General features: G+C 34.6%; 1 protein-coding gene across 1 annotated transcript in view; it reads left to right on the top strand.

Annotated features, from left to right (window-relative positions):
- The window catches only part of CEP128 (centrosomal protein 128), a 423,508-nt gene that overhangs the window by 358,355 nt on the left and 48,859 nt on the right, over positions 1 to 16,294 (top strand). The gene's annotated exons all lie outside the window — the stretch shown is intronic.

Below are 16,294 nucleotides of genomic sequence, written 5' to 3'. Positions count from 1 at the left end.
ATACATAATTAGTTCAACAGTAATCATGGATTGTTTTGTTGATTTTTGCATGGTAGCTGAGCTGGAGAGCTAGCACAATAGGTAATACTCTTGCCTTGCACATGGCAGACCTGGGTTCAATGGTAGGCATCCCATTTGATTCTCTGAGCACCTCTAGGAGTGATTACTGAGTGCATAGCCAGGAGTAATACCTGAGCATCACCAGATGTAGCCTCAAATGCCTCTCTCTCTCTCTCAAAAAAACAAAAAACAAACAAACAAAAAAACAACTAGTCAATACATTTTCTGTGTTTCTGTATTTCTCATTCACTAAATGTATTGGTTCATTAAAAGATGCAAATATTGCTTTTCAGTCAGATAATCAATTTATATTGTTTTTACCAATGTCAAAATAAGTATAAGGAGTGCCAAATTTTTCCCAATAATTTTACTTACAGGAATCTAATATTCTGAAATATCTTTTGAGTCCACAATGTCAAGTCTACATGCATCAAAATTCATAAGAAAATGATTCATTTTTAAACATCAAAGGAGAAATCTAATTATTTAGCAATAGCTTATGTAATTTACACCCAACTAATTTCAATAGTTCTGAAAAACAATAATAAATGGAAACAAATTCAGGATATAAAATTATATATGCTTTAATGATATCATATAACCATAGACATATGAAAATATGAGAGTGAGCAAAATTTATAATAAATTAATGGTCCACAATGTCATTCTATTCTATTTTTAATTTTTATTAGATGTAATTATATTTTTAATAAAATTCATAAGAATTAAAAGAATAATTTTATTCTATCCTATGTTTAAAATTTTTAGCCAGAAATATCATATTGCCAAAAACTAAATATTGTTCTGTTGTTATGGGAGGGAGAGTATAATGGTATTGAAAAGCATATGTGGGATATGATATAAATATTAATCTTCATATTTTATTTTTAAAATAATAAGAAAATATAAAATATTAACTGTCTTGGATTTAATAGTGGATTTTATCCTTTTCTCTAAATTTTTAATAAACAGGAGAAAAATAAGGAAATTTTAAATGATAGGGTCAATTAATAATAAAATATTTATTTTGTAAGTACAAGAAATGGAAAGATGCTAATGGAGCAAATTTTAGTTCTGTGTAGGCAAATTATTTTGATTGATAGTGTTAAGACCTTAATAGACAAATAATCTATTCCTTAGTTTTAACTGGGCCATTTGGAAAGTACACTGACCCCTTACTTTCAGTGTGATGACATTATAGGTGAATAAAATGTTTCATATTCTCTCACATATATTTTATTTAGTCTTGGGAAGTGTCTGACCAACTGGATTTGGCTTTTTTTCCCTCCCTTAAAGTATGAGCAAACACAGAATTTTTTAGTTTGAAGGTGTTGGCTCAATATACCAAAGGCCACTTATATAACAGCAGGTCACTTGCCTTTCAATACTTCCATCTATAAAAATGTTTATAATTATACTTTGTTTTTGTGCAAATTGAGCAAAAAGAAAGATATTTGAACATATTTAGGACTAAATTGTATTATCATTATGTAATTATTACTTATTATCATCATTGTATTTATGTCAAAATAACCATGCAAAACTGATGATTATATAGAGAAGCCTATAAAGTTTATCAGTGGTTTTTTTTTTTTGGTTTTGGGCCACACCCAGTGTCTCTCAGGGGTTACTCCTGACTATATTCTCAGAAATCTCTCTCCTGGCTTGGGGGACCTATGGGATGCCAGGAATCGAACCATGGTCCTTCCTAGGCTAGAGCAGGCAAGGAAGACGCCTTACCCCTTGCATCACCGTTCTGACCCCAGTATTTGTTCTTTTTATATTTGTATACTTTCTCTACTTATAAAATACCATGGACTAAAATGTTATATGTCTATCTCATTTTATGGGCTTCTCTATAAATAAATGTTAAAAACAAAACTCTAAAGAAAAATGGACAAGGGTGTTTTTTTCCAGTAACAGTTTTCTCAAAATGGTTTTAATTTGAATCAATTATAGACAGCTAAGCCATAAAACCATAAATGTTTAGTAATAATGTTAGTGCTCAAACATTATAAAGTCTTTCTACTTCTTATGTCATTATGAGAAGCAGATTTAATATACTTGGTAGACTGTTCAACTGGTAAAAATGTTTTATAGTTCATAAAATTAAATATGCTGAAAGCAATCTAAAGATCATCTTTTATTCATTCACAACTTTGCACTAAAACCATAGAAAATTGTTGGTGGTCTACATTGTTGGGTTGACATGAAGCATAATCATGGCATTGAATATAGAGAGCTTTAATATTTTGGTGATGCAAAACTTCAAACATTTTATTGTCCCATTAAAATGTTTGACTACAGATTGATTTTTAAATGTAGTAGTTATAATATCTGAAAATAGTAGGTTTTCCACAATAATTAGAAACATGATTTGGATAGTTACCAATGAATTATGTCACTAACATACTTAAGTCACAGTCATAAATTTATTTTTTTCTTTTCATTTACTTCTCTCCATTGTAATGTAGGCTTTTTGATTTGGAAATTCTACTTTATTTGCAGAGCTTCTAAAAATTCTTAATATGTTGATATGTGGCAGACAATCAGGAAACATGAAAACATGAAAAATGAAGGAATGAATGTAGAACTGAATGTGCTACTCATCTAAGACTATTCTTAGGAATATTAGTGTATACTAATATGCTAAATATTTGAGGAAAAACTCCTATTCCCAGAAGCATACCATTTGTACTTTTCTCCCCAGGACTTACTGATTATACATTCATAAAAATTCTAGTGAATGCATTAAAATTTAACATAATTTTATTAGGGAAAAAAGAAAGCATTATCAACCAAAAACAGAGTAAGGTTGGTTTCCTAAATGAAGCTAAATGATTATCTGAAAGAAAAAAAATACAAAGAACTTGACAAAAGGCATCATCAGTTCATGCAGAGGCATGGAGAGGGCTCAGCAGCAATATTCATTAGGCTCAATAGAAGACACTATTGATACCAGTAAAAAGAAGAAAAAAAACAGAATTTTAACTAATTATATAATATTTTCTCAAAATTCTATGAAAAATTAAAAAAACACTGTATGCCACAAATGAAACAGAAAAACACACCCTTTAAGAAAATAGTAGAGAAAATTAATTCAATGTAACTAATAAAATATATTACATAATTGTATTCTAGTTCATCATGAAAAGATCTTGGTATGGGGATATGTGAAAAATTCAGTACTGTTAAGTAAAAAAGAGCCCATAGAGATATTTCATATTAGGGATATAATCAAAGTTTAAAAGGAGAAATGAACAAACAAGAGATTTATTAAAGGATACTTTGTAAAGAAAAGAAAATTATTACAGCATATTCACATAAAAATATTAAATACACTCAAAACAAATGAGTTGAATTTAACTTAATATTTAATGAGGATAAACATTGCTATTGACTTTATGAACCAAATATAATCATATAGGTAGCAAAGCATACAGACAGGAATTTGTTTTGTTTTGTTTTGGTTTGGAATCTGGCACCTGGCAGTACTTAGGGATTACTCCTGGCTCTGTGCTAAGAAATTGCTCCTAGCAGTTCAGGGGACCATATGGAATGCCAGGAATCCAACCTGGGTTCTTTCCCTGTCAGTTGCTTGCAAAGCAAATGCCCTACCCCTGTGCTTTTTTTTTTTTCCTGAAAGGAATTTAAAGTAGATGTATGACTAAGGGAGAAAAAAATTAATTGAACTGCCTTAGACAAAATAGATTTGCATGTCCAAGAGTCATTTACATCGTTATCAGTTACCTAGCAGTCACAGAAATAAATAACTCAAATACCCAAAAGGGGACTGAAGAGATAGTGCCGGGAAAAAGGCCCTTGGTTTGCATGCACCCAACTCCAGTTTGCTCTCTAGCCCTTCATTTAGTTCTCTAAACCCAGCCAGAATTCAGTTTCAGGAGTGTCCTTTGAGAACCTATATGTAATCCCCTCCCAAAATAAAACTTAGGCATGCTGAATAAGAGCTACCCTTCCATTGGGACATCTAGCAAGTTTGTATTCCATTTAGAAATACTACTTTATTGTTTGTAGTAGATAATGTGTAAGAGTAGATAAGTTTGAGAGAGTGGGAGTTAACTTTTCAGTTTTAAAATATACATGAAGAAATGGAGACTAAGTTTATGAAAGGGATACATTGATTGGGTTTGGACTTTGGGGACTGTACCCATTGTTTCTTGGAGGCAACTCCCTGCTCTATGTTGGGGTGGAGTTTACTCTCAGAGGTGTTTCTGGCAAACATGTGATGGAGAGGATCAAAGCTGGGCCCTCCCTCAGAGAGAGCATGCCAGAGCATGCACTTGGCCCATTGAGCTATCATATTCAGCTCCTACCAGGGTTGCATTATGATTTCTTTTTACAGCCAGTTCCCAGTGAGACATTCTATTAGGAAGGCTATGGTTGTTTCTGAAAAGATTGCTATGGGCCCTTTTCTTTTTCTAACCTGTGCATACCACAAGATTAGGAAGTAAAAAGGTGACAACATAATTACCATCTGCTAGTTTTGTATCAGGAGTTGTGACATAGTAAATGTGCAAATAGTAATCTATTGGTGTTCAGTGAAGAAGAGTGAAGGAATGAAAGGGTTCTAGTAGTAACAAGGAAAATAAGCAGTTCAACTTTAGGTACATTTATAGGGAGATTGGTGTAAGAACGTCAGGGTTAAGGTTAAGGTTAAGGAGCATTGAGGGTCCAGAGCAATAGCATAGCAAGTAGGGCATTTGTCTTGCACAGGACCAACTGGTTTTCAATCTCTGGCATATCTTATGATTTCCTGAGCACTGCCGACATTAATTCTTAAGTGCAGAGTCAAGAGTAAGACCTGAGTTTTACTGGTTGTGACCAAAAACCAAAAAAGTAAATAGATAAATTGTATATTCTATTTCAAAAAAGGGTTTAGTGAACTTAGCAGTCAGTCAAGTCAGAAGAGATAAGAGAGACAGTACAATTAGAACTTGATTTAGATAGTTTAAACTTGTCTCTTTTTTATTCTTCCTCTCTAAGATCTATAATTAAAATATGTCCCCAAAATGCCGAGTATGTTAGAAATATTATGTCACAAAAATTAGTAAAACCTTTTAAGAAGAAGCCGGAGTGATAGTGCAGTGGTAGGGTGTTTGCCTTTCATGTGGCTGATCCAGGATAGACCTCAGTTTGATCCAAGACTGACCTCGGTTCAGTCCACAGCGTCTCATATGCCCACCCACCCCCAAGCCAGGAGCAATTTCTGAGCTCATAGCCAGGAGTAACCCCTGAGCATCACCGGGTGTGGCCCAAAAACCAACAAAACAAAACAAAACAAAAAAATAAAGAAAACCTTTAAGAAAAAAACTGTTGTTTACTCAAGATACTGTAGAAAAATAAGGGAGGGGAGATTTTTTCCTAAAATACATAAAACCTTACTAAAGCTTTGTAAATTAATATAATAATCCTAAGGCAGGAATATATGACCCATGTACAACTGGGACAATGTGATCAAATAGAAGATCTCAAAACTGAATTGTGTATATAGAAACTTGATGTCTGAAGAAAACTAGCATCACATATCATGGGAGTAAAAATGAAATTTTCAGTAGTCTGTGTAAATGGCATAAAGGAAGAACCAAACACCTTCTGAGATACAAAACTCAATCAAAGCCTAACATAAAGGGCACATGCAAAATATTTTACAAAGTATAATTTAATATCTTCATAATCTTGGAACTCAGGAGTATTTCTGTGACGGGGGTCAGAGAGAGGAGGCACTGAAAACATAAATCATAAAATAAATGCTAGGGACTGGAGAGCTAGTACAGGGGTAGACCTGACATCTTGGATTTTCTCCTGAGTACTGCTAGGAGTAATAATTGTGTATAGACCAGGAGTAATTCCTGAGCCAGATATAACCACACCCCAAAAAGAAAGGAAAAGAAAAGACATAACTGATGTAATCACATTAAAATGAATAGCTTCCTTAAATCAAAAGAGCATAAGAGAAGAAAAACCATGTTTAGAATATATTTGTAACAGTGATATAACTACCATTTGTATCCAAATCAATTTATATCTAAATCCTATTGCATGCAGGTCAATTAACAATCCAAAGTTTAAACACACCACACACACACACACACACACACACACACAATAGATGATCAAGCATTTCAACTGAGAAAAGAATATGTGAGAATATATTCAGTATCATCCGTAATCAGGTAAATTCTCACTAGACCACAAAGAACTGTGATTTTCTTTCAACTGTCTGAATATGTGTTATGTATTATGCATCTAGACACGTTTTATTAAAAATGAATGGAATTTCTACATATTAGCACTTTTTATTAATTTTATTACAAAACTATTAAAGCCATCTTTGACAATAATGTTTAAAGATGCTTTAAAGGTTGGTCTTCAGACAAGAATATCAAAAGCCCAGGTAGAAACAAGAATCTCAGAAGAGGCATTCAAGAAAACATTTCTTTTTTAAAAAACTTGATTTTTATGTTCTCAGGTTTTCTGTGAAACATTTCTTAAAATGGTTCTGCTTAAAAAAACTATCTTATCTTTCATGGACCTCCTCATCAAACAACTCCCACTTTACTAAAGAAATGATACCTTTTAGGGGCATTGGGATGACTTATTCTCTCAGGTATTTAAAATTGCCGAATAATTGAAGATTTGGTACCTTCATGGAAATGCCTCCAGGTCTTTAATCAAGTTGCTAATATGAAGCCCTTGTTCTTGATCATTCTTGAATTTTTTGCTGATAAGTAGAGTTATCTTAGCTCGGTGCAGAAATTTCTGAAATTAACATGTATATATATTATATAGATAATATTGTTAACTGGTATTGAGGAAGAATAGAGAAATTCTATTTATATAGTCCCACCTGTGCTACTAACCTGTTCTAATCAGATAATGTGTAACTCCAAAAAAATAAAATTAAAGAGAATTGGAATGAACTAATTGAAAGCATCAGTGTCATATTTCATCCAGTTTGTAAACTTTGGCCTGTCTCCAGGCTTTATCTATTTATCTGTCTTTGAATCATAATTGATAAATGAGATACTTGTCACAGGAACACAGGAACACATTTAGTAGAGTTAAAAATAAATCAAGCATTTTTGTTACCAAAGGGTAAGTCTGATTTGGATTATTGGTTTGCCAATTAGGGCTAAATTCGCTAATAATCAACTCTAAGATTTTGATGGAAATATATTTAATTCATCATAAATTAGAAGAATTAAATTATACTTGTAGAAAGGTCTTAAATTAAGTTTTAAATTTTTCACTCCTCATTGCTTGTGTTGAGTTTAATGAAATGTCTTTAACCAAAAGAACAGTAATATTCCTTTGGCAAGCTATGGTTTAAAAGCATTGGTATACCTTCCAGGAATCAGAAAGTGAATGACTTTAATAACTAGATTTAAATTTTGTTAGCAAGTGGTGTCAAATTCTTTACTTTCAACAAAATTGAAAGAGAACCTCATTGGATTGATTGATCATTAAAAGTAATTTTTTATGACATGTCTATGTAGTATTCCCCATAAAACTGAAAGGGTAGTCAAGAAAACAAGTGACATTACTATTTATTTTTAATCTCAAATGCTTTCTAATGTTAACAGAATTTCTCAGTGATTGAAAATATAGAAACAAATATGGAGTCCTCTCTTTCTCAAAGAAATAGCCCTGAATACATGTCAAATGAATGCACAGATTATGGTATCATTATTTTCTAAATTTTTTATTGTCACACAGTGATTTACGAATCATATAGCCACTTAAGACATTGTTCAAATACCACTCTCACCAACAGTGTGACCTTCCTTTCACCGATTTCAATTTTCCACCTCCCACCATAGCCTGCTCCCTTATAAGCACAAATTTACTTCATATTGCTTATTACAAAATAAAGGCAAATGAAATTATCAAAGCTTAGATTAACAAAGATCAATTTGAAAAAAATTTTTATGTCTCTCCATGATGTTACTAAAGACACTGTCTAAGGCAGGAGTCTCAACCTCGCGGCCTGCGGGCTGTTTGCAGCCCTTCATACAACATTTAGTGGCCAGTGGCCAGCCTTCAAATATTGCAGTATTCGTGATTATTCGCTTACCGAATAATCACAATAAAAATCCATTAGTAAGAAAAAAAATCACAAAAAATCGCATTAAACATTTGCATACCCTGAGCAGTTCCATTCAGGGTATGCAAATGTTTAATGCGATTTTTTTGTGATTTTTTCTTACTAATGCGATTTTTTATTGTGAATATTCAGTAAGTGAATAATCGCGAATACTTTGCGCCTAGAGCAGACATCATTTCCGCTGCTCCTGTCCTCTGTCCCTTGCATTATTGGAGGCCTAAGGGAAAGGAGGGAGAGAAGTTTATTACAGAATTAGATTTTGTCATACCTTCATCATGACTTCATCAAAGCCTGCAGTGAAGAGAAAGATTGATGACGAGCACAGACAATTTCAGGAAAAGTGAGAGATGCAGTTTCTTTGTTGAGCACAGGGGCATCCCCACATGTCTTATTTGCTCAGAGAAAGTTGCAGAGCACAAGAAATACAACTTGAAACACCATTATTCAATTAAACATGCTGAGGAATGTGCAAAATATCAAGGAAATGAGAGAGCCAAATGGGTTGCCAGTCTTAAAGCATGTCTAATGAGACAACAAGATTTCTTCAAGAAAGCAACCAAAGAGAATGTTGAAGCTAGTTACATGGTTAGTGAGATGATTGCTAAGGCAGGGAAACCATTCACAGAAGGAGAGTTTGTTAAAAAAAAAATGCATGTTCCAGGCTGCAAGTATTATCTGTCCAGAAAAGAATGGTCAGTTTAGCAAAATCAGCCGTTCTGCCAACACTGTGGCAGAGCGCATTTCTGACATGTCAAGTGACATTTATGATCAACTGAGTGAGAAAGCCAAATGTTTTGATGCATGCTCAGTTGCTCTTGACGAGGGCACAGATATAACAGACACTGTGCAGCTCACAATTTATGTCTGTGGTGTTGATTGCAATTTTGAATTGACAGAGGAGCTGCCCACAATAATTCCAATGCATAGCCAGACCACTGCTAATGACATATTTCGGCATCTGTGTGATGCCTTTGAGAATGCAGATTTGCCATGGAAGAGGTTTCTTGGAATAAGAACCGGTGGAGTGCCATCAATGACAGGAAGGAAAAATGGACTGGTGGCACTTATTCAAAAATAACTTGAAGAGGAAGGTGTAGAGAAGGCCATTGCTCTTCACTGCATTATTCATCAGCAGGCCCTTTGCAGTAAATGCCTGCTCTGTGACAATGTGATGTCTGTTGTGAAATGCATCAACCAAATCAGATCCAGGGGCTTAAAGCACAGGAGGTTCCATGCTTTTTTTTAGAGGAAATGGAGTCAGAATATGGAGATGTGCTCTATTTTACTGAGGTTCTTTGGCTCAGCAGGGGAAATGTCCTGAAAAGATCTTTTGAGTTGAGAGACGAAGTGAAAGCCTTCATGGAGAAGGATGGGAATGCTGTTTCTGAGTTAAGTGATCACAAATGGCTCATGGACTTAGCTTTTCTTGTTGACATCACACATAAGCTGAATGTACTAAACAAGATGTTACAAGGCCCGGGGCAGCTTATCAGTGCTGCCTATGACAACATGAGAGCATTCTCCACAAACTTGTGTTATGGAAATCCCAGCTCTCTCAGACAAATCTTTGTCATTTCCCAGCATGCAAGGAACTTGTGGATGCAGGCATACCATTCAGTGGTGAGAAATATATTGATGCTATTTTTAAGCTAGAGAAGGAATTTGATCACAGATTTGCAGACTTCAAAAAGCACAGAGCCACTTTCCAAATTTTTGTAGACCCCTTTTCCTTTGATGTGCAAGATGCCCCTCTTGTGCTTCAAATGGAGCTCATTGACCTGCAATGCAACTCTGATCTCAAAGCCAAGTTCAGGGAGATTAGTGGAAAAGCAGACATGCATGGGCAATTTTTGAGAGAATTGCCCCCTAGCTTCCCTGAGCTTTCCCGAATGTTCTAGCACACCATCTGCCTTTTTGGGAGCACACATATTTGTGTGAAAAGTTATTCTCCACATTGAACTTCAATAAGTCAAAGTATAGGTCTAGACTTAATGATGATCATCTTCAAGCCATACTGAGGGTCTCAACTGCTTCCTCTCTAAAGCCAATTGTGGTTCAGATTTGTGAGAAGAAGCACTGTCAAGTCTCTGGCAGCAAGGAATAGGCAAAATATGCCAAGTTCAGAAGAACAGTTCATGATCTTCACTCAATGTTCTATTCATGTCCAGAAGAAATAATTAAAGCTGTTAATATGACATTTATGGACTTTTTTTGTGAAATCCCTTATGTGGCCCTGCCTCACTCCAACTTTGCCTCTTGCGGCATATTGAGTTTGAGACCCCTGGTAAGGACTTACTACTCTGTGGTTTGTACTTGTTGAACCATCTGTGTTAACTGTTTTTATGCTCATTGAGATTGGTAGATTACTATGTAACTTCCCCATTAGATTCCTTCAAATACTATTCCACTGACACTATTTTTGAATAGTTTGATGTGTACAGGATCTACTACTTATAGAAGTGTACAGACACTACTATATAGTTTTGAGGTGTATTTATTGGAGATGAATATGGTGACTTAACAGTTTGATAAGATCCTCACAGAGTTGGACAGTTTCTGTCAGAGGGTGTAGGGTGTGGTACTGGGCTGCTGTGGTTTATACAGAAAGGGGACTCTGCCCTCACTCCTTTGAGAATGCCACAGAGATATCAGCCTGAACCAGACTATCTGGAAATATCAGTGGCCATTGTTTTCTTTAGAAGCTTGGAAGAGGAGCTGGGCTATTTTTCTGCTAGGAAGAAGTCAGGTATGGAGGAAAGTTGCTGGGTGGGGTTCAACCCAGTTCTATTCTGAACATACTCTCAGAGTTTTCAGACCCATAGTCTAGTATCACTTGAAAAAGTTCAGCTGCTCATATTATTTGAGTTGTCTCTGAGCTTGGACATTTCTGTCATAAGGAGTAGAGTGTGGTGAAGGGCTATCATAGTCTCATGCAGAAAGGGGAATTGCCCCCATCCATTCTGAGAATGCCACAGAGGCATCAACCTGGATCCAACAACCTCAGAAATATTGGCATCTATTATTTTCTTTTGGAGCTTAGAGAAGGAAGAGCCAGGCTGTTTTTGTGCCAGGAATATGGTAAGTCAGAATATTGATTTTTGCTATTTCATAGAGAAGTGTTGAAGAATTTTAAAAATTATGCATTTAAGATTTTTCTCAAAAGTTCTCATTTATCTGACTTATAATGATTCAAATTATGAAATTGTCAACACAAAGCATTATGGTCACAGGGATTTTTCAAAATCAGCTTTTTCTTTAATGGTGTATTCATGCATATGCACAGTAGTATATGTATACATATATTACAGATTAGGATAATTATCAAATAAATAGACTTTCAAGAATAAGCATTTTATATCAGGATAAAGTTATGTGGGAAATTATATTGGAAGTCAGTATAAGTGAAAAATATTTTTGTTTTTTAAAGTGTTTCATTTACTTTGTAAGCATATATATGGTAACAATAAATCCATGATATATTTAAACTTCACTGGCTAAAGTTATGAGCTATATGAGCCTTACTTGAAGATATCAGTTTTGCCCTTTTTCAAAAGCGTTATTCTTCATAAATATTAGTGTTGTAAAAACTTCAAGAATTTTTTAAAAAATTTATAAGAGATAAAGAATAAATAAATAAATAAATAAATAAATAATGCATAATTTAAAAAGTTACTTAGCAGACGGGGTGATATGACAAGGGTTAAGACACTAGCTTTATGTGTGATCAATTATAATTCAGTCCTCAGTATCATTTATGCTTCCCAGAGCACTGCCCGAAGTGATCCCTGAACACAGAGCTAATAGTAGCCTCTGAGCACCACTGGTGTAGCCAAAATTCACACCCCCAAAAAATAACCATTCTTTATGGAAAACAATGTGGAGATCCTTCAAAAAACTGGAAATTGAGCTCCCATATGATCCAGCTATACCATTCCTAGGGATGTACCCTAGGAACTCAATACCACAATACAAAAATTCCTTTCTCACACCTATATTCATTGCAGTGCTATTGACAATAGCCAGACTCTGGAAACAACCAAGGTGCCATTCAACAGATGAGTGACTAAAGAAACTGTGGTACATACACACAATAAAATATTATGCAACCATCTGGAGAGATGAAGTCATTAAATTTTCCTATATGTGGATGTACTATTACGTATCTGTTATGCGCAGTGAGATAAGTCAGAGGGAGTGAGATAGACACAGAATAGTCACTCATCTATGGATTTTAAGAAAAATTAAGAACATTATTGTAATAATATCCAGAGACAATAGAGATAAGGGCCAGGAGGACCAGCTCACAATATGAAGCTCACCACAAAGAGTAGTGAGTATAGTTAGGGAAATAACTACACTAACAATTACCATGACTATCTTAATGAGTGAGAGAAGTAAAATGCCTGTCTTGAATACAGATAGGGGTTAGGAAGGGCAGTTGCACTGGTGTAGGGGGATGTTCTGCTTATGACTGAAACCCAACTACAATCATGTTTGTAATCATGGTGCTTTACTAAAGATTTTATATTTAAAATAATTATTAGAGATTATCTGGTCCAGAATTTAAAAATCTTTACCTTTGAGCAAATTTATAATTATGTAGTTACAATTCTATAATGTTGTTACAAACTCTACAAATCAAAGTTACTAAAGTTAGGTGTAGCTCCTATATTTTAAATGTTGACTTTCAGATATAAATCAATGAAAAGATAAATCCTAACCTTTAACCATCTGAAGAAAAACATGCACAGTTGCCTATATGAATAAAATTAAAAAAAAACACTGAAAATCCCATTAAATTATGATTTTTAGTGTTGAAAATTGGCAGAATCTTTACCATATCACTCACTGTTGGGTTTAGTTAGTCAACATGAATGCTAATAGATTTGAACTATGCTTGCTGGTCAAGCTTCAAGATTTTTATGTCCAAGAGGACGAGGCGGTTGCCAAACTGTCTCTCTGGAAAATTCTGCTCGAGGAATGCTGTATAATATTCATGTGTTTGTTGTCAGAGTAGACAGCTGCAATTGAGTTTTTTTTAATTCCTTCCCAGTCTTCCCGAATCAAGCACTAAGTATCCATCAACATACACCATGTAGAACCCATAAACACACTACAGGTCTTTAAGCTGTTGAAGAAAGATCATTATTTGTAGGCTGGCAAGTTCTGCTCTTGGACATTTAGGAGTTAATGTATAATAGAATTAAAGTAGTTACAAAAATGTCTGGGTAAGCTCAAGAAATCAGTGACTTACTTGGGCATATGAATCTGGCCAAATAGCTGAGAATTATTTGAAATGCCTCATCTGAATATTTGTAAGAATCCTGAAGCTAAGCAAAACTTGGCGTTCTCTCTTTATAAAGCCAGAACTTGCTATTTCAAAACCCAAGATCAAGCTAGGTTCATTTTTGGTTTTGCCAAGTCTATGAGCCTCTCATTGAAGTTGCCTGAACAGTCCAGTCAAATTGGCTTCACCCCAAATAAAACCCAGTGTGCTCTGTACGGTTTTGACCCAGAATCAGGTGAATCTCAGCAGTTTTGGCCGGGCTACATTGTAAAATTTTGGATTTGTTCAAACTTGACACTTCCTGGGAACCCATTCAAACTGAAACCGGAAAAAGGTTTTGCACAAACCCTGTCCTAACCCATTCTGCCAAGTTTCCCACTGCTCTAATGTTAGTCTACCTTCTGTATATTCGCATCCAGGGCAAACGGAAATATCCTCATGAATCTCTCATGAGGGATCTTGGTTGAAACAATCTAGACATTCTCCTTTTGCCACCTTGTCCCAAAATACAGAGACAGCATTCAGCGTTCATCTGTATTAAAATATGTAAGTCTTCCAATATTGGGGTCATCTCTAAGGGGTTAAAAATTTTAAAGCATGGCTGTGTTGATGGTCAAGTGAAAAAAGTGCTCTGAAACAAGCAGACTCTCTATGCAAAGTTGCAACCTTGTGGCAAAGGTGATGAGCAATTTAAAAATGCAAGACTTCCTTGAGTCTGCAAAAAAAAAAAAAAAGGTTCCTTTCAGCGTTGTCAAATTTTTTATAAAGGCACTGGCATAGGGAAAGTATCATTGAGAAATTATACAACGAATGCAACTCACTAGCAGGCAAATTTAGTATTATTGAATTGCTTTGTGCTTGGAGGTCAGGCTGACAGCTTCATTTTTGATGTTGATAAGTAGGCATGCAGTCTTGTCTAACTGCCTTGCTTGATAATGTGTTTTACAGTCCTGCTCTAAACACCATCAATAACACACCACAATCTCTGGATAAAAAAAAACTTTATATTGTGAAGGTAATATGAGTGTATATTACAAAACACAATAGAATCATCTCTCTGAAAAACATAATGCATATAAGAAATATTTTCTGTTCTCTTTAAGAGTACATTCCATGTAAAATCTCATAGTAATAGTACATTGAGTCTTTTGTTTTTTTCTTTTTTCTTTAATATTCTAGCTTAACTATAAAACAAAATAGTAGTTATATTCTTGATATGTATAGTACATAGGAGAAGTCTTTTATATTCAATTTTGAAGTACACTTTAATTAAAAAACTGATTGGAGGGCTTTTATTTTATGAGTCTGCCTTAATCAATTACTTAGACTTCCCACTGAAAATTATTTTTCCTAACTAAAATTAATTTGAAATGATAAAGTAAAAAATAGAATCTAAGAGTAAAAATAGTTAGGTTTTTCTTATATTACCCCAGCCTGACACCGACCCATGACAAGGTATTTAACATCTTTGCATTTATTTTATTTAAATGTTAATGATTGGACTATATTAGTTGATATATAAAAGTCAGTTCCCTCACAGGTTCTTGTCAGGGAAAACTGAAAATTTTATCTTCATAAAATTTCCACCCTATCCATAGGATACAATTTTTTCTACTAAAAAATTCACCTTGGGGCCGGAACAATAGCACAGCAATAGGGCATTTGCATCCAACACCAGATGGACCCCAGTTCGATTCCCAGCATCCCATATGGTTCCCCCAAGCCTTCCAGGAGGGATTTCTGAATGCAGAGCCAGGAGTAACCCCTGAGCACCACTGGGTGTGACCCAAAAAAAACAAGTAAATAAATAAAGAAAGAAAATAAATTACCTTGACTTAATCATAAATATTATACAGTGATTCCTGTTGAATGTATGTCTCAATAACATGCTAGGGCATATTACAGATTAGTTCCCTTCTGTCTTAGCCTTATCACTTAGATAACTTTTTAAAGATATTTGTCAAAACCATCCACCCACTGTTAGGAAGTCTAGAAGCAATATAGATTGTAAAGTGGCAAGTGTGGCAAACTTAAGGCTGGAATTCAGACATCCTGAGTAATTGTGCAGTTCTCTTTCCATTCCTAAATACTCTTATTTACTGTTCTGTATATATGAGAATAATAAAAACATGAGTAAAGGAATCCTTTACAAACATCGAATTATACAAAGGAAGCAGAAAGAAATTGATAGCCAGCCGTGCACTGAATAAGTAGGGCAGGGGGTACAGATACAGCACTAACATTCGTGGACCGTATTCCGTATTTTAAGAATAGTCACTCAACTTGCTGGTAAGGGAATTTTCACAAATCAACTTTGATCTAGTTTTATTTCTTTTGATTGTTGAAGAGCAAAGTTAGAGGGCTCCCAGGCTTCTTTACTAGTTCTATCTTGAGCTTGTTTAGTGATATTTAATACCTCTTCAGTCTTTTATGTATCAGTACACCAGTTCTAATTCCACTCTACAAGTGTTTATGAAGTTTGTTTAGGGCTTTTAGTAAACTTTGATCTCAGATGAAAGGCTAGAGAGAGTATAAATTGTCACTATTAACACTATTAATATAAATATCCAAAGTGATCTTATGCTAATTATTTAACATTAGTCAATGATTTCAACCTACATTGCCCCCAATTATATTATATTTGAACATCAAACAGTAAAAGTCCAAACCATGAAAATAGCCATTCCCTCATTATTCTCTTTAAACTCTGTTCTTAAATTACTTTGCATAGCCTGAGTCCATAAATGAATTTCTAGGAGCTTCTTCAAGGTTTCTCACTATGACCACCTCACTCTATAACACGTTTTTGTCTTGTATTTTAT

This window comes from Suncus etruscus, chromosome 3 (assembly GCF_024139225.1).
Source record: "Suncus etruscus isolate mSunEtr1 chromosome 3, mSunEtr1.pri.cur, whole genome shotgun sequence".
Taxonomy (NCBI): domain Eukaryota; kingdom Metazoa; phylum Chordata; class Mammalia; order Eulipotyphla; family Soricidae; genus Suncus; species Suncus etruscus.
The sequence above is the reverse complement of the archived record's forward strand: the minus strand, read 5'-3'. Positions and strand labels throughout refer to the sequence as shown.